This window comes from Stenella coeruleoalba (assembly GCF_951394435.1).
Source record: "Stenella coeruleoalba genome assembly, chromosome: 4".
Classification (NCBI taxonomy): domain Eukaryota; kingdom Metazoa; phylum Chordata; class Mammalia; order Artiodactyla; family Delphinidae; genus Stenella; species Stenella coeruleoalba.
Window position 1 is genome coordinate 46,960,595 of NC_137149.1, and position 27,929 is coordinate 46,988,523.

The window sequence follows — 27,929 nt, forward strand, 5'->3', positions numbered from 1 at the left end:
TGGCAAATTTCATATGTATATGCTTTACAGTTTTGAAAGCAACTTAGAATCCATTGCTGTATTACCTGAAAGATCTTAAGCCTGAGACATGTTCTGGCCATGAGAGCAAGAAAATATGTTCATGGGTATAAATAGGCATCACCAAAAATTAGAATGCTGTTCAGAATGCAAAATAACTTCCTAAGTCTTTACAGCCATTCTGCTCATCTGTCTGCCTCTGCTGTTCTTACTTTCTGAGGATCTCATTTTGGACATCCCACATTCCAACTCTCTGAGATAGGATTTGATTTGACTGAGTCATTTTCCAAGATGGTGGATGCCCACCGAGAAGACTTTTTTGTATCAGATCAATTCATTGCCCAGGGTAAGGGGTTGTTTTGAGGACAGCAGTTAGCCCTGGTCTGGATGGGTATGATGAAATCATATGGCACCAGCACAATTACGGCACTATACCCACGGCAATTTTTATCAGAAGTAGTTGTGGCCTGACTGGTATTTTAAAATATAAAACCTCTTTAGTATATCATTTCATCAGATCCCTATGACAGTCATTTTAAACTCTTCATTTTACAGATGAGTCTTTTCAGTTCCTTGTCCAGTGAGCAGCTCTTAGTAGGCACTAAGTAAATATTTGTTGAAGGATATTGTGAAGAAATTAATAAATGGATTGATGCAGAGATGAATAAATCAGTGATGTTCATAGAAGTTATATATCTTGGCCAAGGGCACAGGGCCTGGCACACATTAAAGGAAAGCAGTAGAATACAGTGCGCAGTTAATTTTGCAGGCTTTGCACTCAGATCTGGACCTTAACCTGCTTAGCCTCAACTTTTTGATGTGTGAAATCAAGGTAACGATTGCACTTACCTTTTCCGGGTCTTAAGAAGCATCAAGTAGGAAAATGTTTGCAGATGCGACAGCACATGCCAGGCACTTAGGAACTACCAATTAAAATTCAGGATCTCTGATCATAATTTCTTTGATTCTTGTCATTCCATCATCCTTGTGAAATAAACGTTCTTTTTGTAGAATAAAGGAACAAAAGGAACACAGTTTTCATCTTAGTAGAAATAAATCCATGTCGTTTCTTTATCTTCCTTCTGCAAGTTCTGCTTATTACTGTGTATCTTTTTGCGTGTCCTTTTGTGAGTTTTTGGTCCCAATTAGATAACATATCTTCTCAAATTTAGTAGAATCTAATTTATCTGGAAACTACTCTTCACTTAATTTCAGCTCTTTATAACATGGCCAAAATCGAGGAATTAAAAAAAAAAAACAGGAGCTAACCATAGAGTACTTTGACCTTCCTCCAAATAAATGCCATAATATGTATGAAGTATGTATAAGTGTATAAAAGCTCACACATTTGACTCACAGGAGAATAATTTGAAATGTACTCACAGCTCATTGACCCTTTTTGAATATAATTCTCTTAAGATGAATTTTCGGATTTTCCCACCCAGAGCTGATTGAATCTAGCCAATTAAAAGAAGGTAAGAAAACTGACAACAGTAGGAATTAATTTTTCACAGGCTGTACTCTTCATTAATCTCAATAATACAAGGTATGTGGCTTCACCTGAGATGTAAATATCATTTATGCTAAACCTATTTCTTTGATAAAGGGTTGTGTTTGTGTTAAGAAACATGTATCTTTACAAAACATCCCAAACATAAATAACTCAGAAAGCATTTCTTCATTAAGCAACATTTGAAGTTTTACAAATTGAATTAAACTTACTGAAATATGGATAATGATGAGCCTGCAATAGAAAAAAACTAGAAGTAGAGTGTGCAAACCTCATTTTTCCATTTTTAAACATAATATCAAAAATCTGTTCTTGAGTTCTCAGACACTGATTTAGCGAGAACTATTTATATGTATCAGACAATCATCTCTCTCCTTAACAGATATTGGGATAGTTTGATACCAGGCATAATCTGGAAATGTAAAAATATAAATGTTTAAGAGGATAATCTGGGACTTATCACCAACAAGGACCAAAATAACAGTGAGATATCAGACTGTGCAAATGATACGTCGTGACATCTCTTGTATGTAGACAGATTTAAGTCCTTTGTTCCAATTGGAGGTACTGAAAAGTAGCATGTTCTGAACATTGAAGCCCATTTAGATAAACCCACAGAGTACGTGGTGGGCTTTTGTTATAGTTTTAGCTTCCCAGCCTCTTGTATGCTTTTCCTTCGGGGAAAAGAAGTATCTTAGTGGAGGTAGGGTGTGCCTTTTTTGGTAGTCATCAGCGTTTTCTCCTTATTTCCAGCTCTCTGCCCTACAGGATAGAATTTCCTGGCTGCCTTCCAGTAGGATGGGTCCATTTCTACTTCTGGCCAGTCAGGTGTGAGCAACAGTGAGGGGGTCTTCTGAGTCAGATCATCTCATTGCTGGTGTGAGACTCGCTGGCGCCATTCTTAAACTTTAATTTTTTTGTTTGTTTGTTTCAAGGCCCCTTTACAGTCTTAGAAATTTTTGAGGCTTGTAAAAGATTTGGTTTATGTTGATTATATAGCTATGCATTATCTATGTGTTATTTTTATACCTATATATCTATATTTACTGTATTAGAACTTGAAACAGAAATTTTTAAAACGTGTATTAAATCATTTAAAATAGCAAAACAAACGCATTACATATTGTCACAGTATATATTATGTGTACAGATAGTGTATATAATATACACAGTATGTATATGTCTATATATAGTACATATAGTATATATATATACACACTAAAAAGTGGAAAGAGTAGCATTGTTTTACATTTTTGCAAATCTTATTTTTCTGTCTCAAAAGAAGACAGCCTAGATGCTCATATCAGCTTCTGTATTCAACCTGTTGAAATATCGCAGTATCATGTAGCCTCTGGAAAATTCTACTGTCTGTTAATTAGTAAGAAAATAAGAGTGCAAAAGGAAAATGCTAGGCACAGCAGACAAAGAGAAGGCAGATGAAATGTGGCAGCATGAGAAGGAATCCATGTGCCATTGCTGGTTCTGAGATTTAGGGCCCCATCTGCAAGGTCCAGAGAGAGCCCTCTAGGAGCCAAGGATGACCCCCAGCTGACGCAGCAAGGAAGTGAAACCTCAGTCCTAGCACCACATGTAAGTGAATTCTGCCAGCAACCTGAATAAGCCTGCAAGTGCATTCTCCCTTCGTGCCAACAGAATGGAATTCAGCTCTGCTGACACCTTGATTTTGACCCTGAGAGACTTGCAGTTCACTGGACTTGAAAGCTTCTGTTGTTTTAAGTCACCATCGCCCCGCAAATCAAAGAATGTAATTCGTCATAGTAACAAACTAAAAAAGGAAAGACCATATGTTCATCTCTATACTCATAGAAAAAGCACTTGACAAAATCTAAAATCCTTTCCTGATAAAATTCTTCATGAAACTAAGAAGTAACGGGAATTTCCTCAAGCTGATACATGGAACCTATGAAAAATCCATGTAGAGCATCATACTTCCTGCCCAAAGACTGAACACAAACATTTCTCAGATATGATACCAAAAGCACAGTCCTAAAAGACCAAATTGAAACATTGGACTTTATTAAAATGTAAAACTTCTGGTCTTTGAATGGCACTGTTAGAGAATGAAAAGACAAGCCACAAACTAGGAGAACATATTTGCAAATCTTATATCTGATAATAAACTTGTATCCAGAATGTATGAAGAATCCACAAAACTCAAAACTAAGAAAACAAATTACCCAATAAAAGGCAATTTAAAATACATTTAGGTCATAGACAGAAAAAACAGGCTGAAAAGAGAGAAGTGAATTCCTAGACAGAGGAGCAGCATTAAAAATATTATGGAGACATACCTATGGTCACCTAATTTATGACAAAGGAGGCAAGAATATACAATGGAGAAAAGACAGTCTCTTCAATAAGTGGTGCTGGGAAAACTCGACAGCTACATGTAAAAGAATGAAATTAGAACACTCCCTAACACCATACACAAATATAAACTCGAAATGGATTAAAGACCGAAATGTAAGACCTGACACTATAAAACTTTTAGAGAAAAACATAGGAGGAACACTCTTTGACATAAATCACAGCAAGATCTTTTTTGGCCCACCTCCTAGAGTAATGGAAATAAAAACAAAAATAAACAAATGGGACCTAATGAAACTTCAAAGTTTTTGCACGGTGAAGGAATCCATAAACAAGATGAAATGACAACCCTCAGAATGGGAGAAGATATTTGCAAATGAAGCAACTGACAAGGGATTAATCTCCAAAATATACAAACAGCTCATGCAGCTCAATATCAAAAAAACAAATAACCTAATCAAAAAATGGGAAGAAGACCCATTTAGACCCATAAAGACTTCTATTTAGGCAGAAGACCTAAATAGACATTTGTCCAAAGAAGACATACAGATGACCAAGAGGCACATGAAAAGATGCTCAACATCACTAATTATTAGTGAAATGCAAATCAAGACTGCAATGAGGTATCACCTCACACCAGTCAGAATGGCCATCATCAAGCAATAAATGCTGGAGAGGGTGTGAAGAAAAGGGAACCCTCTTACGCTATTGGTGGGATTATAAATGATACAGCCACTATGGAGAACAATATGGAGGTTCCTTAAAAAGCTAAATATAGGGGGCTTCCCTGGTGGCTCACTGGTTGAGAGTCTGCCTGCCGATGTAGGGGACACGGGTTCGTGCCCCGGTCCGGGAAGATCCCACATGCTGCGGAGCGGCTAGGCCCGTGAGCCATGGCCACTGAGCCTGCGCATCCGGAGCCTGTGCTCCGCAACAGGAGAGGCCACAACAGTGAGAGGCCCGCGTACCGCAAAAATAAAAAAAATATATAAAAGCTAAAAATAGAACTACCATATGACCCAGCAATCCCACTCCTGGGAATATACCCAGAGAAAACCATAATTCAAAAAGATACATGCACCCCGGTGTTCATTGCAGCACTATTTACAATAGCCAGGACATGGAAGTAACCTAAATGTCCATCAACAGAAGAATGGATAAAGAAGATGTGGTACATATATACAATGGAATATTACTCAGCCATAAAAAGGAACAAAATTGCTCAATTTGCAGAGATGTGGATGGACCTAGAAACTATCATACAGAGTGAAGTAAGTCAAAAAGAGAAAAACAAATCTTATCAATATAATATTGCTTATATGTGGAATCTAGAAAAATGATACAGATGTACTTATTTGCAAAGCAGAAATAGAGACACAGACGTAGAGAATGGACATATGGATACCAGGTGGGGGGGATGGGATGAATTGGGAGATTGGGATTGACATATATACACTACTATGTATAAAATAGATAACTAATGAGAACCTACTGTATAGCACAGGGAGCTCTGCTCAGTGCTCTGTGTGACCTAAATGGGAAGGAAATCCAAAAAAGAGAGGAGATATGTATATGTATAGCTGATTCACTTTGCTGTACAGCAGAAACTAACACAACATTGTAAAGCAACTATACTCCAATAAAAATTAATAAAGAATTTTAAAAAATATTGTGGAGATCTGAACAAAATGAGTTTTAAGTAATGTTCGTTTATTATAGCTTGAGCTTTAAAATATCTTTTCTTGTTCACCTTATCTTTAAAGTTTATGTGTACATGTATGTGTGTGGTGGGTAGCTATTATTACTTATCTTTAAAGAATATGATAATCAAATGAGATCATTTCTGTGAGTGTAATTTGTAACTGTAAATTGCCATAAGAGGGGTTATTACCATCAGTAATATATTTTAATTATTATTATGGGGTATTGTCAATATATTATTATAATTATTATTATTAAAGATGAGTTGCTATATATCATCAAAAGGAAACAAAAAATAGGCAGATAACATCTTAATATTATTATGAAAATCGTTTTGAACTTGCAGATTCCCAGGAATCCCTGGACTCCACTTGATAATCATCATTCTATGACTCCTTTTCTCAGACATGGCGACTAGATCAAGTGACTGTCTTCATTTGGGTGAATACAGCATGTAGCAGTGTCCTCAGCTGATGAACACTGGGGATTGTAAAGAATGTGAGAAATAAAGTGGTTTTTCTTTTAGCCACTGAGATTTTGAGGTTTTGTTGCTATAGCACAATATAGCTCATCCTAATTATTACACTTTTCCAAACTGAAGTGGAAAGGTCCAGATACTCACGTTGTTGAAGCTCTAGCAACCAGAGGAGTGAGCACAAACCTTATTTGCAGCCTATTCAATATTCCTATCAGTATTTTGAGTCTAGAACAGATGTTAAGGAAGAGGTACAGATATGAGTTTATTCCAGTGAGAAGCTGGCAGAGACCAATAGCAGCAAAACCGCTGGTACCTGCAGCCTTGTTCACTCCTCATTGTTCAGCTATTGACAGACAAATGGGTGTCTGACTTTGTTTGACAGAACTGAATATCTTCTTCCCTGCTTATGAACTTGGTTCTCCAGTCTTCCGGTAACTTTCCTCCCTGCTTAAATTACCCAGAGCTCTATTCTTTGCCTATAAGAACACCATCTAGCTTTGCACAGTCAGGTAAGTGAGGTTTTGCTCTTTAGGGGTGTCTCCAAACTTCTTTGATCATATTCCACATCAGGAAAAAATGTGAGCCTATAACCCCAATATATCTCCCTGCCAGAAACTTAGATCACTTTTATAGACCAGGTAAATCTTGCTTGATCAGAATTCATTATTCCAAAATTTAACCTCACTATTCTAATTAAATACAAAGTCAGCTGTCTTACTGAAATGCAAAATTTTCTAGGTAAGTAATATTTGAAGAGGAAAGCAGCAATTCATTGAATAATTGGCCCTATTGATCTTATATTCACCAATAAGCACCTTTAAATATAAAATACTAACGTGGTGTTGGAAAATACTATCACAGAGTTTTCCAGGCTGATGGTTTGCCGTGGACTATAGGAAAAATCATATAGAGATAGTATTAAGGTGCAAGCTGTACAGGCTTTGATATCTTCTAACAGAGGGGTTCCAGGGCACGGATTGACTTCTTAAAACCACCTAGCAGGTTGAGTTGAAAAGTATTTTGAAAAATACATCACAGGGCTTCCCTGGTGGTGCAGTGGTTGAGAGTCCGCCTGCCGATGCAGGGGACATGGGTTCGCGCCCCGGCCCGGGAAGATCGCACATGCCGCAGAGCGGCTGGGCCCGTGAGCCATGGCCGCTGAGCCTGTGCGTCCTGAGCCTGTGCTCCGCAACGGGAGAGGCCACAGTGGTGAGAGGCCCGCGTACTGCAAAAAAAAAAAAAAAAAAAAAAAAACCATCACAAACTTACTATGGCACTGCAGGCCTACTTCTGCATCGAAGAATGAACTAGTGTAGGTTTTTGTCCTATTCTCCATCTAGAAGTTGTGCCCCTTGAATTGACATTTTAAAATTAAAATTTATTAAAATGAAGCATAATTAAAACAACTTTGAAAATATCAGCTTATTTTCAAACTCATAATTCTTGAACATTTTGAAAAAGATCTTTTATGCTTTTAGAAATTGCTGAGTTAATTAGACTATTCCTAAAACACCTTAAAACTGTGCTTTTGTTTTTGCTATTTCATTGAAAATTACTGAAACTCATTACTTAAGTATATGCTTACAACAGTACCTGATTGCTTTCAAGCTAATTTTCAAGTGAATTGAAACAAAACCCCACATTCCCAGAATACATAATCTTCCATAATTTTGTTTCCAGAATTGTAATTTTACAGTACCCATAAGTAATCCATTTAAGGATGGAAAATACACTGTGCCTCAGGGAGTATCCAGACAAGTTGCCTTTATCACAAATATCTGTTTGGTTCTAAAAGCCAAAAAGCTTTTTTGTAAAAACTATGAGTTTGAGTTGTTGGTGCAATTTTTTTTTTCTATATAAATTAAACCACAGAACTTGTTATAAAAGCGCGCATGTGATTCTCCAGGCTTCTCTTGTTGGTGATGATCTGGTAGTTTTCTAAAGTGCATCAGCCAGAATGCACATAACCCATCTCAGAAGCATCATAGTATTCCTGATGCGTGAAATGACTCTTTTGAACAATAGGCAAAGTGTGTCAGATGGAGATGTAACAGGCAGGAAAATACACATGATCAGAGGCCACTAAGAGAACTGCTAGTAATTTCATTGCACCAAGTGTTTGTTTAACTGTGGAAAAAACCTTATTTGGCATAGAAAGTACATTCTTTAGAGAAGCTGACCACATTGTTCAGCAGATATATTGCTTTTATGGCTGATGCATTAGACTGAAGCTGGAATTTTTATGAAACAATTCATTTATTGAAACTATATTGTTGAAAAATCTCAATACTTTAAAGTACATGGTTAAAAATATGTTTCAACGTGACATCTGATTTATCAACTGCATAGTACTGATGACAGAATATTTGAATCAATGATTAGTGAGTTGGTTATCTTTTTGAATTGTGGGTTTTGCTAACTCCTAAACTGACTCCTGTTGTCAGGAGAGATTTCTGGGTGTGTTTTTTTGTTTTGTTTTGTTTTTGGTTTTGGTTTTTTTTGCGGTACGCGGGCCTCTCACTGTTCTGGCCTCTCCCGTTGCGGAGCACAGGCTCCGGACGCACAGGCTCAGCGGCCACGGCTCACGGGCCCAGCCGCTCCGCGGCATGTGGGATCTTCCCGGACCGGGGCACGAACCCACGTACCCTGCATCGGCAGGCTGACTCTCAACCACTGCGCCACCAGGGAAGCCCATGGATGTGGTTATTTTAAAAGGTAGACTCAGTAAAGATTTCTTGGCATCTTTGTACTCCTTTTCTTTCTATTTGAAGACAACTTAATTCTACTTATAAAAATATTTTCGAAACAGGTTATCATTGACAGCCCTAGCGTGCTGACCCCTACAGGAAGAAATAGGGTACTGAATTAAGATAGGAAGGCAAGATCTGTAAGGCAGCGGTCCCCAACCTTTTTGGTGCCAGGGACTGGTTTCATGGAAGACAGTTTTTCCATGGCCAGGGGTGGTGGTGGGGGGATGGTTCAGGCGGTAATGTGAGCGATGGGGAGCGGCAGATGACGCTTCGCTTGCCCACCACTCACCTCTTGCTGTGCGGCCCGGTTCCTAACAGGCAACCCCCGGGGGTTGGGGACCCCTGTTATAATGGATACCAGCTATCACCAATCAGTCCAATGGTGATTATAAACCTGTGTTCTTCAGGTGCAATTGACAGTATGCCAATTGTCAGCATGAGAGATGTTTATATCTAATATTTAAGAAACATACATAAGTGATTCCTTGTTCATACTATTTGAATTTCTTCTGATTTCTTCCATTTTGAGAGTCTACTGAGGAGATAGAAGCCTGATTAGATTTCTTGCCTTCTGGTCCCCTCAGTATCCTGACCCTTGGGAATGAGTTCTGAGTGAGAAACATTAAGCAGATATATGGGTATAGTCATCTTCTGGCAAGCAGAGTGTTGGCATTACAGTAAGTCCCTTACATATGAACGAGTTCCGTTCTGAGAGTGCATTCGTAAGTCCAGTTTTGTTCGTAAGTACAACGAAGTTAGCCTAGGTGCCCGACTAACAATTGGCTATATAGTATTGTATTATAATAGGTTTATAATACTTTTTGCACAAACAATACATAAAAACAAACAAACACAAAAAATAAAGAAAACTTTTTTTAAAAATTTAATTAATTAATTAATTTTTGGCTGTGTTGGGTCTTCGTTTCTGTGCGAGAGCTTTCTCTAGTTGCGGCGAGTGGGGGCCACTCTTCGTCGCAGTGCGAGGGCCTCTCACTGTCGCGGCCTCTCTTGTTGCAGAGCACAAGCTCCAGACGCACAGGCTCAGTAGTGTGGCTCACGGGCCTAGTTGCTCCGCGGCATGTGGGACCTTCCCAGACCTGGGCTCGAACCCATGTCCCCTGCATTGGCAGGCAGATTCTCAACCACTGCTCCACCAGGGAAGCCCAACATTTTTAATCTTACAGCACAGTACCTTGAAAAGTACAGTAGTACAGGACAACAGCTGGCGTACAGGGCTGGCATCGAGTGAACAGGCAAGAAGAGTTACTGACTGGAGGAGGGAGAGGAGGTGGGAGATGGTAGAGCTGAAGGATCGTCAGCAATAGGAGACGGAGGGCAAGCAGCAATTTCACTCACGCCTGACGTGATGGCACAGGTTCTGGTTCCTTGCTGGAACCAGATGCATGTTTGCATCTTTGAAAGTTTGAAACTTGAAGGTTCATATATAGGGGACTTACTGTATTACCTGCAGTTAGCAAGTGTCTTCCCATAGGTTATTTTTCTGCTCTGGTATCTTGAAAATCTTTAAAACCTTGACTATTTGATTTTTAATTACATCTGTACCTTCTTGGTTGATTGAGAGAAGCCCCCTGAATCTACTCCAGGTAACTGGCATGTGTGCATGTGTCCCCAGGAATGTGAAGTAAATGACTGAGCCATTTGAGTTACGAGGTTTCCAGACACTACAGTTTAGGCGTGAGTGCTTTCATTGTGCTGCTCCTCCTTTAATACTTTTCTTTCTGCAAGAGGTTTCTTCGTAAGAGGATGAAGCTGTCATCATTTTTTATGCTTTGACGGCTTATGCTCATTACTGACGATTCATGGCTTGCCAAGATGAACCAGTGTTAGCTGTTTGCCTTGCAAGCCCCGTGCATTAACATTGGTTGGCTGTACTGGTGATCACAGGGACTGAGGGCAGCACTCTTTCTTGGGACAGCCAGCAGGAGCGAATCAATCACATCCTGTTGTGCTTGCATCTGTATGCAGCTTGCCTTTGCACAGCATGACTTAGTGAAAAATGGTCGGTCGTCGTGGTATTATTTTATTATAACTATGATGATTTTTTTTGGTTGCATTAGCATCAGCCTCAACTGCACAATAAAATAATTCTTGGCAACTGCATAGAAAGTGTGAGACCTGCCATCATTTGACTCCTTCCGATGGTTTAAAGTCAGGCAGGTGTAAAGGGTTTTCAATAAAAATAAATTTGAAAATACGTAACTATTGAGGGAAATAAAACGTTGACTATTTTTACAGGATAAACCCCATTTTAAGAAAACATCTTATTTTATTTTTTTAAGTATGTCTCTCCGTCTTCCCTTAGAAATAGCGCAGCTTTATTTAAAAATTTCCCTAAAGAAATTTGAAATTCTAAAAACTCCCTGTTTAGAGTCTTTGTTGGGTTACTATTTCAAAATAACAAGGTTTTACCCCCATGGCTATGTTCTGTAGCATTACATCTCTCCAAGCAACCTACTAATCTTGTCTATTAGATGGGAATTTTTTAAAGAACTGTGTTCGCTTTTAAACAGAAAACTACTGTCCATATCCTGCTATTCTTCAAATTGTAGGAGCACATGGAGAGAGAGAGATCCAAATCCTACTAAAGTACTTTAGTTTCCATCTTTTTCATGCTCTAGAAATGGAATCCATTAGAAGCCAACAAAGCCCATGTGTATTGCTGTCCCTCCTGTCAGCACACTGCATTTTGATAATTCAGCCAGAAGGCATTTTTATAAAAACAGCCTTCAAGATCTATTCTTGAAAAGGCATTTGTATACTCATTATGCAATTCTGTCATTTGTCAATAGGGAGTTCTGTAAATAAAGCACTGAGGTCTAAACTGTAGTAGCTGATGGCAATAATCTTGGACAGAGCAATTTCTTTTTCTTTATATATCTTAATAGTTCACAGCCGGTCTTGAAATAATGATCTTAAGGCTTTGTTACTGTTGGTAGCAGCTGGATATTTGTACAGTAAAACCATAATGGCTCAGAGACTTTCTGGTAAAAACTGTTGTTTATTATTTCCATAACCACCTGTCTAACTGTCCCGAACATTTTTTACTCTAAGATAAACAATATGGAAATCTATTTACCTTAAATTTATAACCATGCTGTCATTTACATTACATAATTACAATTTCTCTATATTCTGTAAACATTAAACATTTATGAGTGGGTATTTTGCTAGATCACATAATTAGAATGTAATTCCTGAGCTGAGACTTGAAGTACGAATAGAAATTTGTTGGCCCATCCCAGCATAAGGAGACACACACATACACACACACACACACACACACACACACACACAGATTTGGAGGATGGGCAGAACATGGGGAAATGCAACATATCAATATTTCAGATGGGCTATTTGGGCAGGTGCCTGTAGTGGGCAGTGTTTCTGAAGGTAAAGATACGTAAGCAGGGACCTGACAAAGGGCCTGGACCAAAAAATTTTAGATTTTATTTTGCAGGGATTAGGGGCCTTTGGGGGATTTTTTTCAGGAGATAAGTGATGTGATCCAAATTTGCCTATTAGGCAGAGCATTACAGTAACAATATAAAGTTGAGCCATTATTTTATTCTGTTGCTTGGCTGGTTTAAATAACCATAGCCTCATTGGTCAGATTGCACATAAAAATGCATATGTTCCCTTTGTAAATAGCTGCATGCTAGCTCTTGGCATAGAGCATTACATTTTAAAAATTTTAACCAGTTGACTCCTCTCATACAGACCAAACTTTGTTGAAAATATGGAAGTTAAACCCTGGTCTTATACCTTCCTTAAAACCCAATTATAAAAACTTTTTAGAAGAAAGCTAGTCACAGCAAAACCCCATACATTTTAAAGCAATTTATTTTATGATGCTGGAATTTTCAAAACAGACTAGACAAGAATTGTTTTGATTTTTTAATATTATCCATCATGATATAATTAATTAACATAAGTAAAATAATATTTTTGAAAGATGAATCCTAGCAATGAACTATCTGTAGTAAATATTTAAAAGTACTCCCAAACTGCATTTTATTATTCTTATCCACCTGCACACCTTTTAAATAATCTGGCCTAGAGCATATAATAATAAAAACAAAAGTGGATCATGACTTTGTTTTGTCTTTAGATCCCTGACCTTGAATATAGTAGGTATTTAATAAATGTCTATTTTATGTATATATTAACAAATACCATGTAGGTCTAATTATGTGCAAGATACTGTTCCCAGCAGTTTTAAAGTTGTTAACTAATTTAATTAAAAAATAAATTAATGGATGACTAAAAATTAAGAAGATATCAAAGCTCAAATATTTTTCCCCATTCTTGAGAGATTGAGCACTCTTATTGCCATGCTGTGTATGGACTCCTCACCTAGTTATAAAAGTGGGCAAAGTGTTTTACATTTGGTTCTTTTCACATGCATGTCATGTGATCTTCATAACAATCCTGGGCCTGATGTTATTACCAGAGAGGTAAATATAAAAGAAGCAGAGATAAGAGAAGGAACTTTTTCTTCTGAAACCTAATCTTTTTATCTTTCTTATTTTAAATTTTTATTGTGGTAAGAGCACAACATAAGATCTACCCTTTAACAAATTTTTAATTATCCAATACTGTATTGTTAATAATAGATGCAATGTTGTACAGCAGATCTCTAGAACTTAACTCTTGCTGAACTGAAACTTTATGCCTGTTGATTAGTAACTCCCCATGTCCTTCTCCTCCTAGCCCCTGGCAAACACCATTCCACTCTTTGATTCTATGAATTTGACTATTTTAGGTACCTCATATAAGTGGAATCATGTAGTATTCATCTTTCTGTAGCTGATGTATTTCACTTAGCATAATGTCTTCAGGGTTCATCCATGTTGCTACAAAAGTCAGGATTTCCTTCTTTTTAAGGCTTAATAATATTACATTTTATATATTATATTATATTATATTCCATTTTTTATATATATATATATATATATATATATATATATATATATATATATATATCACATTTTCTTTATCCATTCACCTGTCAATTGACACTCAGGTTGTTTCTACATCTTGGCTATTATGAATAATGCTAAAGTGAACTTGGGAGGGCTAATGGTCCTTTGAGATCCTGATTTCAGTTCTTTTGAATAAATACCCAGAGTGAAATTGATTGCTAGATCATAAAGTAGTTCTGTTTCTAATATTTTGAGGAACGTCCCTAATGTTTTCCATAGCAACTGCACCATTTTGTATTCTCAGCAACAGTGTACAAGGGTTCTGATTTCTCCACATCCTCCCCAAAACTTATTTTTGTTTTTTGATAATAGCCATCCTGACAGGTGTAATGTGATATGTCAATGTGGTTTTGATTTGCATTTAACTTGCTCATTAGTGATGATGATCATTTTTTCATATACTTGTTTGCCTTTTGTATGTCTTTTGTTTGAGAAATGTCTGTTCGATTCCTTAGCCCATTGGATTATAGTTATTTTAATAGGGTTTTTAGTGGTTTTGCTATTGATTTGTAGGAGTTCTTCATGTATTTGGGGATTAACCTCTTGTCACATATATGGTTTGCAAATGTTTTCTCCCATTCCATAAGTTGCCTTTTCATTATGATGATTGTTTCCTTTGCTGGGTAGAAGCTTTTTAGTTTGATGTAGTCCCACTTTAGTTGTTGTTGTTGTTCTTGTTGCCTGTGTTTTTGGTGTCACATTCATAAAATTGTTGCCAAAACCAGTGTCACGAAGCCTTTCTCCTGTTTTCTTCTAGGAGTTTTATGGTTTCAGGTCTTATGTTCAAAAATCCATTTTGAATTGATTTTATATATGGTATAAGATAGAAGTTCAATTTTATTCTTTTGCATGTGAATATCTAGTTTTCCCAACACCATTTGTTGAAGAGACTATCCTTTATTGATTTTGTATTTTTAGCACGATTGACTATACACATAATAGTTTTATTTCTGGGCTATCTGTTCTATTGGTCTATATGTCTTTCTTTTTGCCAGTACAATACTGTTTTGATTACTGTAGCTTTGTAATATATTTTGAAGTCAGGAGTTGTGATATCTCCTGCTTTGTTTTTCTTTCTCAAGATTATTTGGCTATTCATGGTCTTTTGTGGTTCCATATGAATTATTGAATTTTTTTTTATTTCTATAAAATTGCTATTAGGATTTTGATAAGGATTACATTGAACCTGTAGATTACTTTGGGTATGAACATTTTAATAATATTAAATCTTCTGATAACACAAACATGAGTTATCTTCCCATCTGTTTTTGTCTTCTTTATTCCGTTTACATTTCTTCTATCCAGGGGAAAGACAGGGCCAGAAGAAGACCAGTTTAGGCCCTCTAAAGGTGCTCTTTATCAGACTGCTTCCAAAATAGATTTTGCTTTTTTCTCCTCTCTGTATTCTACACATCCTATAAGGCTGATTTTAATATCATATATCTGGCCAAATTACCCCTTGTTATCTCTCTCTTCTAAACCCTTTATATATATTTCTGTTGTTTGTTTTCCATATTACTAGTCATTTAATTATACTTCAATCCCTGTTAAGACTTAAAAGGCCTAGAGTTAAACTTTGGATTGATTTATTCATTAAATGATCAATTAATTTCTTTTTTCAAATCATATTTTCTGAACACTTTTTGTATGCTGGTGAGTGACCCCAGGAATAGAGAATCTATTAGGTAAGACCCCACTGTGTAGTAATAAATATTTAAGTGCTATATGCAAGGATCTACTTCACTAACTTTGGCCAAATCACGCCAATAATCTAAGGCTCTTTGTCTTCATTTTCTACTGATAAAATGAGGATAATAATATTTGTCCTCCTACCTAGAAACAGAGTTGGGATGGTAATTAAATAGGGTAACAGATAATAAAAAGCACTTCCTAAATCCAAAAGCACTGTGTTGAACAAATGATTTAGTAGCTCACTGCTTCTCAAAGTGTTTTGTTTACTAAATAGTTTGTTCTTTTGTAAGAATCTGAAAACCACTTCTCTATAGTTTCTCCTAGAGAATATACCTTTGTTTTCAAGGAGTCAAATGAACATATCTTCCTTTTTCCTCTACAATTTTGTAAGATAGCTATCATGACTTTTCTTAATTTTCTTCGTGAAGATGAATATTTCAAGTGTGCATATCTTTTAAAATTTTTATATGAAACAGTTTTAAATCTCTTGCCATTGCCATGCTCCTCTATATACCGCCAAGTGTTTTTTTTTAATTAGTAGATTTTAATTTTTCAGAGTAATTTTAGGTGTTTAAGACATTGAGTAGAAAATTCAGAGAGTTTCCATATATACACTCTCCTCCCTTACACAGTTTTAAGTTTGATTTTTCTATCCTATGCGGTTGTCAAAATTGGACACATTATTCCAGATGTGATCAAGAACTTCAGTTTACATGGAGTCTAGGGAGGGAGAGGACTCAAATGTGGCACCCAAATTTCTGACTTGTATAATTGAATGGGTGATGCAATCATTACTCATATAGATCTCTGGGGAAAAAAGAGCAGAGTTGAGACGGTACAGGATGATTTCAGTTCTTGACATATTATGTTGGGGGCATCTCTAAAATACCCATGTAGACATTTCCATGAGACACCTGGGTTGAGATGATGGAGCTCTGGGGGAAAAGCTGTTGTGAAAAGGGACAGCATGAAACTAGCTTACACCCCTGAATGAATGTGATGAAGAGGGAGAAAAAAGAGGAGCTAGTAGACGACCTAGGAAAGACTGAAAGAACAATTGAGGAGGTGAATGTTTCAAGAAAAACCAGATTTTTGTTGCTTTTGTTGTTTTCTTGCAGAGAAGTCACATGAGTTAAAGGGTTTTTGCGTTTGGTTTGGCTGTGTTGGCTTCAGTAGATTCAGCTGAGCTTTCACAGCTCAGTCAAAAGTGGATTCAAGAGTTACAGGAGGGCTTCCCTGGTGGCACAGTGGTTGAGAGTCTGCCTGCCGATGCAAGGGACACGGGTTCGTGCCCCAGTCCGGGAAGATCCCACATTCTGAGGAGCGGCTAGGCCTATGAGCCATGGCTGCTGAGCCTGTGCGACCGGAGCCTGTGCTCAGCAACGGGAGAGGCCACAACAGTGAGAGGCCCACGTACCGCAAAAAAAAAAAGGTTACAGGACATATACTACAAAGCTATAGGAATCAAGAGAGTACGGTACTGGCACAAAAATAGAGATATAGATCAATGGAACAGGATAAAAAGCCCAGAGTTAAACCCATGCACATGTGGTCACCTTAACTTTGATAAAGGAAGCAAGAATATACAATGGAGAAAAGACAGCCTCTTTAATAAGTGGTGCTGGGAAAACTGGAGAGCTACATGTAAAATAATGAAATTAGAACACTCTCTAACACCATACACAAAAATAAACTCAAATTGGATTAAAGATCTAAAGGTAAGGCCAGACACTATAAAACTTAGAGGAAAACGTAGGCAGAACACTCTATGACATAAATCACAGCAAGGTCCTTTTTCTCCTTTTCCAAGATGGAAATAAAAACAAAAATAAACAAATGGGACCTAATGAAACTTAAAAGCTTTTGCACAGCAAAGGAAACCATAAACAAGACAAAAAGACAACCCGCAGAATGGGAGAAAATATTTGCCAACGAAGCACTGATAAAGGATTAATCTCCAAAATTTACAAGCAGCTCATGCAGCTCAATATCAAAAAAACAAACACCCCAATCCAAAAATGGGCAGAACACCTGAATAGACATTTCTCCAACGCAGAGGTACAGATTGCCAACAAACACATGAAAAGATGCTTAACGTCACTAATCATTAGAGAAATGCAAATCAAAACTACAATGAGGTATCACCTTACACTGGTCAGAATGGCCATCATCAAAAAATCTACAGAGAGACCTTCAAGATGGTGGAAGAGTAAGACATGAAGGTCAACTTCCTCCCCACAAATACATCAGAAATACATCTACATGTGGAACAACTCCTACAGAACACCTACTGAACACTGGCAGAAGACCTCAGACTTCCAAAAGGCAAAAAAAAGTCCCCACATACCTGGGTAGGGCAAAAGAAAAAAAAAAACAGATGCAAAAGAATAGGGACGGGACCTGCACCTTGGGGAGGGAGCTGTGAAAGCGGAAAAGTTTCCACACACTAGGAAGCCCCTTTGTGGGCAGAGACTAGGGGTGGTGAGGGGGAAGCTTCGGAGCCACGGAGGAGAGCACAGCAACAGGGGTGCAGAGGGCAAAGCGGAGAGATTTCTGCACAGGGGATCGGTGCTGACCAGCACTCACCAGCCTGAGAGGCTTGTGTGCTCACTCACTGGGGCCGGTGGGGGCTGGGAGCTGAGGCTTGGGCTTCGGAGTTCAGATCCCAGGGAGAGGACTGGTGTTGGCTGCGTGAACACAGCCTGAAGGGGGCTAGTGCGCCACAGCTAGCCAGGAGGTAGTCCGGGGAAAAGTCTGGACCTGCCTAAGAGGCAAGAGACAAATGTTTCGGGGTGTGCCAGGAGAGGAGATTCAGAGCGCCACCTAAACAAGCTCCAGAGATGTGCGCGAGCTGCGTCTATCAGCGTAGACACCAGAGATGGGCATGAGATGCTAAGGCTGCTGCTGCAACCACCAAGAATCCTGTGTGCGAGCACAGGTCACTATCCACAGCTCCCCTACCGGGAGCCTGTGCAGCCCGCCACTGCCAGGGCCCCGTGATCCAGGGACAAATAACCCTGGAGAACACATGGTGCACCTCAGCCTGTTGCAACGTTACACTTGCCTGTTGCCGGAGGCTCGCCCCGCATTCCATACCCCTCCCTCCCCCTGGCCTGAGTGAGCCAGAGCCCCCTAATCAACTGCTACTTTAACGCCATCATGTCTGAGTGAAGAAGAGATATCCTCAGGAGACCTACACACAGAGACGGGGTCAAATCCAAAGCTGAACCCCAGGAGCTGTGCGAACAAAGAAGAGAAAGGGAAGTTTCTCCCAGCAGCCTCAGGAGCAGTGGATTAAATCTCCACAATCAACGTCATGTACCCTGCATCTCTGGAATACCTGAATAGACAATGAATCGTCCCAAAATTGAGGTGGTGGACATTGGGAGCAATGATATATATTTTTTTTTCCTTTTTCTGAGTGTGTAGGTGTATGCTTCTTTGTGTGATCTTCTCCATAAAGCTTTGCTTTTATCATTTGTGCTAGGGTTCTGTCTGTCCGTTTTCTTTTGTTTGTTTTTGTTGGGTTTTTTTTAGTACAGTTTTTAGCTCTTGTTATCATTGGTAGATATGTTTTTTGGTTTGGTTCCTCTCTTCTTTTTATTTTCTTCGATTTTTTACTACTTTTTAATTTTTTATTTTTAATAATTATTTTTTATTTTAATAAGTTTATTTTATTTTACTCTTTTCTTTCCTTTTTCTTTTTTGTCCCTTTTCTTCTGAGCCGTTTGGCTGATAGTGTCTTAGTGGTCCACTTGGGTGTCTGGCCTGTGCCTCTGAGGTGGGAGAGCCACCTTCAGGACATTGGTCCACCAGAGACCTCCCGGCTCCGCATAACATCAAATGGCAAAAGCACTCCCAGAGATCTCCATCTCAACACTAAGACCGAGCTCCACTAAATGACCAGCAAGGTACAGTGCTGGACACCCTATGCCAAACAACTAGCAAGGCAGGAACACAACCCCACCCATTAGTAGAGAGGCTGCCTAAAATCATAAGGTCACAGACACCCCAAAACACACCACTGGATGTGGTCCTGCCCACCAGAAAGATCCAGCCTCCTCCACCAGAACACAGGCACTAGTCCCCTCCACCAGGAAGCCTACACAACCCACTGTACCAACCATAGCCACTGGTGGCAGACACCAAAAACAATGGGAACTATGAACCTGCAACCTGCAAAAAGGAGACCCCAAACACAGTAAGTTAAGGAAAATGAAAAGACAGAGAAACACACAGCAGATGAAGGAGCAAGATAAAAACCCACAAGACCAAACAAATGAAGAGAAAATAGGAAGTCTACCTGAAAAAGAATTAAGAGTAGTCATAGTAAAGATGATCCAAAATCCTAGAAATAAAATGGAGAAAATACCAGAAATGTTTAACAAGGACCAAGAAGAACTAAAGAGCAAACAACAATGATGAACAATTTAATGATGAACATTAAATTGATGAACATTAAATTCCATTTAATTCCAATTTTAAATGGAATTAAAAATTCTCTAGAAGGAATCAATAGCAGAATAACTGAGGCAGAAGAACAGATAAGTGACCTGGAAGATAAAATAGTGGAAATAACTACCTCAGAGCAGAATAAAGAAAAGAGAATGAAAAGAATTGAGGACAGTCTCAGAGACTTCTCGGACAGCATTAAATAGACCAACATTCGAATTATAGGGGTCCCAGAAGAAGAAAAGAAAAAGAAAGGGACTGAGAAAATATTTGAAGAGATTATAGTTGAAAACTTCCCTAATGTGGGAAAGGAAATACTCAAGCAAGTCCAGAAAGTACAGAGCGTCCCATACAGGATAAATCCAAGGAGAAACACATCAAGACACATATAAATCAAACTATCAAATATTAAATACAAAGAAAAAATATTAAAAGCAGCAAGGGAAAAGCAACAAATAACATACAAGGGAATCCCCATAAGGTTAACAGCTGATCATTCAGCAGAAACTCTGCAAGCCAGAAGGGAGTGGCAGGACTTATTTAAAGTGATGAAAGGGAAAAACCTACACCCGAGATTACTCTACCCAGCAAGGATCTCATTCAGATTCGATGGAGAAATTAAAACCTTTACAGACAAGCAAAAGTTAAGAGAATTCAGCAAAACCAAATCAGCTTTACAACAAATACTAAAGGAACTTCTCCAAGCAGGAAACACAGGAGACCTACAATAACAAACCCAAAACAATTAAGAAAATGGTAATAGGAACATACATATCAATAATTACCTTAAATCTAAATGGATTAAATGCTCCAACCAAAAGACACAGACTGGCTAAATGGATAAAAAAAAAAAAAGACCCATATATATGCTGTCTACAAGAGACCTACGTCAGACCTAGGGACACATGCAGACTGAAAGTGAGGGGATGGAAAAGGATATTCCATTCAAATGGAAATCAAAAGAAAGCTGGAGTAGCAATTCTCATATCAGACAAAATAGACTTTAAAATAAAGACTATTACAAGAGAAAAAGAAGGACACCTCATGATGATCAAGGGATCAATCTAAGAAGAAGATATAGCAATTGTAAATATTTATGCACCCAACATAGGAGCACCTCAATACATAAGGCAAATGCTAACAGCCATAAAAGGGGAAATCAACATTAACACAATCATAGTAGGGGACTTTAACACCCCACTTTCACCAATGGACAGATCATCCAAAATGAAAATAAATAAGGAAACACAAGCTTTCATTGATACATAAAAGAAGATGGAATTAATTGATATTTAAAGCACATTCCATCCAAAAACAACAGAATACACTTTCTTCTCAATAGCTCATGGAACATTCATTCTCCAGGGTAGATCATATCTTGGGTCACAAATCGAGCCTTGGTAAATTTAAGAAAATTGAAATCATATCAAGTATCTTTTTTGACCACAATGCCTAGACTAGATATCAATTACAGGAAAAAATCTGTAAAACATACAAACACATGGAGGCTAAACAATTCCCTACTAAATAACCAAGAGATCACTGAAGAAATCAAAGAGGAAATCAAAAAATACCTAGAAACAAATGACAATGAAAGCCCTACAACCCAAAACCTATGGAATGCAGCAAAAGCAGTTCTACGAGAGAAGGGTATAGCAATACAATCCTACCTCAAGAAAACAGCTCAAATCGATCAATGTGATACACCATATTAACAAATTGAAGGAGAAAAAGTATATGATCATCTTAATAGATGCAGAAAAAGCTTTCGACAAAATTCAACACCCATTTATGATAAAAACCCTCCAGAAAATAGGCATAGAGGGGATTATCTCAACAGAATAAAGGCCATATATGACAAACCCACAGCCAACATCGTCCTCAATGATGAAAAACTGAAACCATTTCCACTAAGATCAGGAAAGAGACAAGATTGCCCACTCTCACCACTATTATTCAACATAGTTTTCGAAGTTTTAACCACAGCAGTCAGAGAAGTAAAAGAGATAAAAATAATCCAAATTGGAAAAGAAGTAAAGCTGTCATTGTTTGCAGATGACATGATAGTATACATAGAGAATCCTAAAGATGCTACCAGAAAACTACTGGAGCTAATCAGTGAATTTGGTAAAGTAGCAGGATACAAAATTAATGCATAGAAATCTCTTGCATTCCTATACACTAATGATGAAAAATCTGAAAGAGAAATTAAGGAAACACTCCCATTCAGCATTGCAAAAAAAGAATAAAATACCTAGGAATAAACCTACCTAAGGAGACAAAAGGCCTGTATGCAGAAAACTATAAGACACTGATGAAAGAAATTAAAGATGATACAAACAGATGGAGAGATCTACCATGATCTTGGATTGGAAGAATTAACATTGTGAAAATGAATATACTACCCAGAGCAATTTCCAGATTCAGTGCAATCCCTAGCAAACTATCAATGGCATTTTTCACAGAACTAGAACAAAAAATTTCACAATTTGTATGGAAATACAAAAGACTCTGAAGAGCCAAAGCAGTCTTGAGAAAGAAAAGCAGAACTGGAGGAATCAGACTTCCTGACTTCAGACTATACTACAAAGCTACAAAGCTACAGTAATCAAGACAGTATGGTACTGGCACAGAAACAGAAATATAGATCAATGGAACAGGATAGAAAGGCCAGAGATAAACCCACGCACACATGGTCACCTTATTTTTGATAAAGGAGACAAGAATATACAATGGAGAAAAGACAGCATCTTCAAAAAGTTGTGCTGGGAAAACTAGACAACTACATATAAAAGAATTAAATTAGAACACTCCCTAACACCATACACAAAAATAAACTAAAAATGAATTAAAGACCTAAATATACGGCCAGACACTATAAAACACTTAGAGGAAAACATAGGCAGAACCCTCTATGACATAAATCACAGCAAGATCCATTTTGACCCACCTCCTAGAGAAATGGAAATAAAAACAATAATAAACAAATGGGACCTAATCAAACTTCAAAGCTTTTGCGCAGCAAAGGAATCCATAAACAAGATGTAAAGACAACCCTTAGAATGGGAGAAAATATTTGCAAATGAAGCAACTGACAAAGAATTTATCTCCAAAATTTACAAGCAGCTCATGCAGCTCAGTATCAAAAAAAGAAAAAACCGAATCCAAAAATGGGCAGAAGACCTAAAGCGACATTCCTCCAAAGATATATAGGTTGCCAACAAACACATGAAAGAATGCTCAACATCACTAATCATTAGACAAATGCAAATCATAACTACAATGAGGTATCACCTCACACCAGTCAGAATGGCCATCATCAAAAAATCTAGAAACAATAAATGCTGGAGAGGGTGTGGAGAAAAGGGAACCCTCTTGCACTGTTGGTGGGAATGTAAATTGATACAGCCACTATGAAGAACAGTATGGACGTTCCTTAAAAAACTACAAATAGAACTACCATGTGACCCAGCAATCCCACTACTGGGATATACCCTGAGAAAACCATAATTCAAAAAAGTCATGAACAACAATGTTCATTGCAGCTGTATTTACAATAGCCAGAACATGGAATCAATCTAAGTGTTCATCAACAGAAGAATGGATAAAGAAGATGTGGCACATATATACAATGGAATATTACTCAGCCATAAAAATAAATGAAATTGAGCTATTTGTAGTGAGGTGGATGGACCTAGAGTCTGTCATACAGAGTGAAGTAAGTCAGAAAGAGATGCTGTATGCTAACACATATATATGGAATCTGAAAAAAAAAAAAAGGTCTGAAGAACCTAAGGGCAGGACAGGAGTAAAGACGCAGGTGTAGAGAATGGACTTGACATGGGGAGGGGGAAGGGTAAGCTGGGACAAAGTGAGAGAGTGTCATGGACTTATGTACAGTACCAAATGTAAAATAGATAGCTAGTGGGAAGCAGCCGCATAGCACAGAGAGATCAGCTCAGTGCTTTGTGACCACCTAGAGGGGTGGGATAGAGAGGGTGAGAGGGAGACGCGAGAGGGTGTAGATATGGGGATATATGTGTATGTATGGCTTATTCACTTTGTTATAAAGCAGAAAGTAACACACCATTGTAAAGCAATTATACTCCAATAAAGTTGTTTAAAAACTGTATTAAATAACTGAGATAAACAGTTATTAAACATAAATGTAGTACAGTTGTATTAATATAAAAATCATATAACATTAAAAAAATCTACAAACAATAAATGCTAGAGAGTGTTTGGAGCAAAGGGAACCCTCTTGCACTATTGGTGGGAATGTAATTTGGTACAGCCACTATGGAGAAGAGTATGGAGGTTCCTTAAAAAACTAGAAATAGAACTACCATATGACCAAGCAATCGCACTACTGGGCATATACCCTGAGAAAACCGTAATTCAAAAAGGTACATGTACCACAATGTTCATTGCAGCACTATTTACAGTAGCCAGGTGTAGAGAATGGACTTGACATGGGGAGGGGGAAGGGTAAGCTGGGACAAAGTGAGAGAGTGTCATGGACTTATGTACAGTACCAAATGTAAAATAGATAGCTAGTGGGAATCAGCTGCATAGCACAGGGAGATCAGCTTGGTGCTTTGTGACCACCTAGAGGGGTGGGATAGGGAGGATGGGAGGGAGATGCAAGGGGGAGGGGATATGGGGATATATGTATATGTATAGCTGATTCACTTTGTTATATAGCAGAAACTAACATAACATTGTAAAGCAATTATACCCCAATAAAGATGTTAAAAAAAAAAGAGTTATGGGACGTAAAGAAGGAGAGGCAGATGGTATGTACAAATGGTTCCAGAATTTGGAGTTTGAAAAGGAGAACAGAGAATTCAGTATTTGAAAATACCATGGAGAATCAAGGAGGTAGAAGTAGCATTATGGCCAGAATTTTTGGAGGTGCTTAGTGTACTTTAAGTTGGGCCATCTTTTATCATCTGTTCCGCAGGAGACTCTATTATGTTGTTGCCATACAATATTCTCTGATTTTGTTTTATCCAAGCATGTACTGTTTCTTTGTTTTTCAGTTCCTAATATAAATAACATGCTATTCATTTGTATATTGATTTTAGATTTCAGTTTTGCTGTTAATACATATATTCCATTCTGGTAGTCTGTGGATTCCTTTGTCAATTATCAGTTATTATTTCCAGAAATCCTGAAACCAAGTATATTTCATTATATTCAGTATAACATCTGGGGTATATTTCAATTCTATTTATATTTAGCTCAATCAGTAATATCCATCCTTTGGCTAATGTTATTATAAATTGATTTAGCTATATTTTAAATTAATTGAAAATTTTACCCGTGGTAAATACATAAGATTATCATTGAATCAAAATATATACTATTAAATTAAAGATTAATTTTGGGATAACACAAATATACTTTCTGGCATATGTACAATCTTGTAAAAAATAATAAGCAGCTTAATGTTAAGCTGACTAGCATGAAAAATATTCAGCATGGTAAAAAATTAAAAGAAATGTGTTCTCTATATCCAGTGTTTCATTAATGGGGAAGTTAAACTTTATTCTTTTTCTACTGTGGCTGAATTTTAAAAGTACAGAAGTCAGTAGCAGAATATAAGTTTTCAATACTATACTATTTGGTTTAAGAAAAATATTCTCTTCAAATTATAGAGTAATATTAATCTTTTAATATTATAATGAGGGTGCCCACACCATAGTCTTTAAATCTGAAGCCTGATAGGACAGTCTGAGTTTAAATCCTGATTTTGCAAGAAGTGAGTGACCCTAGGCAAATTACTAAACTCTCTGACCCTCAATTTTTGCATCTATAAAAGGGGTTAATAGTGGTATGTACATCACAGGAAGTTGTGAGTTTTGATTAGATTAATATATGTAAAATGATCAGAACAGTAATTGAACATATTAAGTGTCCTGCAATTGTTTGCTAGCATCATAATTCATTTGCATCTATACACAGCTCTTTTCAGTGTGCATGCAATTATATGAATATCACTGGGAATGACATTTTATCCTTACATAGTACTATTCTCATGATAGGTAGCTCAGACTTAGGTGTAGATGATAGAACTGTTCTACCAAATGAAATAGTTAAATTGATGATAGAGTTAAGGGTAGATTAGATCCTATTTAAAACCTATACGAAATGTGTCTCACACAGTATGTTGACAGTTACCATTACTTGAATTTAATCTTTTCCCTACTCTTCTTTCTGGGGACTCAGTTAATCAGTGTTCCTTGAGTATCTAATATGTATCAAATATTATACTATGATTTTTAAAAATAATTAGTTAATTAATTTATTCTTCCCTGCGTTGGGTCTTTGTTGCTGGGCTCAGGCTTTCTCTTAGTTGCGGCGAGCTGGGGCTACTCTTCGTTGCGGTGCACGGACATCTCATTGCGTTGGCTTCTCTTGTTATGGAGCATGGGCTCTAGGCACACGGCCTTCAGTAGTTGTGGCACACGGGCTCAGTAGTTGTGGCTCGTGGGCTCTAGAGCGCAGGCTCAGTAGTTGTGGCACATGGACTTAGTTGCTCGGCAGCATGTGGGGTCTTCCTGGACCGGGGATCGAACCCATGTCCCCTGCATTGGCAGGCAGATTCTTAACCACTGCACCACCAGGGAAGTCCCTATACTATGATTATAATGCTTAAGACAGGTGCAGTTATTGCCTTGAGGCAGCTTATACACTGGAGGGCAAGAGTTACATCAAACAAATAAGTATTGGTACTACAAAGAAAAAGTTATAGTAATATACTAAAAGAGGGCATCTCTCCTGGTGCTGGGTGCAAAAGCCACCCTAACTGAAGTGCTATAATAACCTGAGATCAAAGAATGAAAACTTTAGCTACCTGAGGAGGAAAAGTACCAAGTAGAAAGCATGGGGTATGGGAGTTTACATGACATGTGTACTGAGTGTAGAGAAATACAGGTGTGATGTATTCTCTTTCAGGGGACTGAAAGAGAAGCCAGAACTCCTAGAACTAAGAGTTCCTGTTAAAGATAGTGACTTGGGGCTTCCCTGGTGGCGCAGTGGTTGAGAGTCCGCCTGCCGATGCAGGGGACACGGGTTCGTTCCCCGGTCTGGGAAGATCCCACATGCTGCGGAGCGGCTGGGCCCGTGAGCCATGGACGCTGAGCCTGTGCGTCCGGAGCCTGTGCTCTGCAACGGGAGAGGCCACAACAGTGAGAGGCCCACGTACCGCAAAAAAAAGAAAAAAAAAAATAGTGACTTGGCCAACCCCCGAGGAGTCCCAGGCCATCAAAGCTCTTCAGAAAGACCTCGAACAATTTGCCAAGCTCCTAAAGCAGAAGAGGATCCCCCTGGGATATACCCAGGCCGATGTGGGGCTCACCCTGGGGGTTCTCTTTGGGAAGGTGTTCAGCCAAGCAACCCTCTGCCGTTTTGAGGCTTTGCAGCTCAGTTTCAAGAACATGTGTAAGCTGCAGACCCTGCTGCAGAAGTGGGTGGAGGAAGCTGACAACACCGAGAATCTGCAGGGGATATGCAAGGCAGAGGCCGTCATGCAGGCCCGGAAGAGAAAGCAGACCAGTATTGAGAACGGAGTGAGAGGCGACCTGGAGAGCATGTTCCTGCAGTGCCCAAAGCCCATCCTGCAGCAGATTAGCCACATGGCTCAGCAGCTCGGGCTTGAGAAGGATGTGGTCCGAGTGTGATTCTGCAACCGTCGCCAGAAGGGCAAACGATCAAGCAGTGACTTTTCGCAGCGAGAGGATTTTGAGGCTGCTGGATCTCCTTTCTCAGGGGGACCAGTATCCTTTCCTCTGGTGCCAGGGCCCCATTTTGGTATCCCAGGCTATGGGGGTCCTCATTTCACTACGCTGTACTCCTCGGTCCCATTTCCTGAAGCTGAGGCCTTTCCCTCGGTGTCTGTCACCACTCTGGGGCTCCCCCATGCATTCCAACGGAGGTGTCAGCCCTTCCCAGGAATGGGGACAGAGGAAGGGGGACAGCTAGGGAGAAAACCC

General features: G+C 38.5%; 1 protein-coding gene and 1 pseudogene across 4 annotated transcripts in view; both read left to right on the top strand.

Moving 5' to 3' along the window:
• Window positions 1–27,929, top strand: part of SLIT2 (slit guidance ligand 2) — a 398,287-nt gene that overhangs the window by 127,253 nt on the left and 243,105 nt on the right. The gene's annotated exons all lie outside the window — the stretch shown is intronic.
• LOC307186045 (POU domain, class 5, transcription factor 1-like) lies at window positions 310–27,918 on the top strand (annotated as a pseudogene). The gene is made up of 2 exons: window positions 310–364; window positions 27,169–27,918. The product of its transcript is annotated as a POU domain, class 5, transcription factor 1-like (transcript).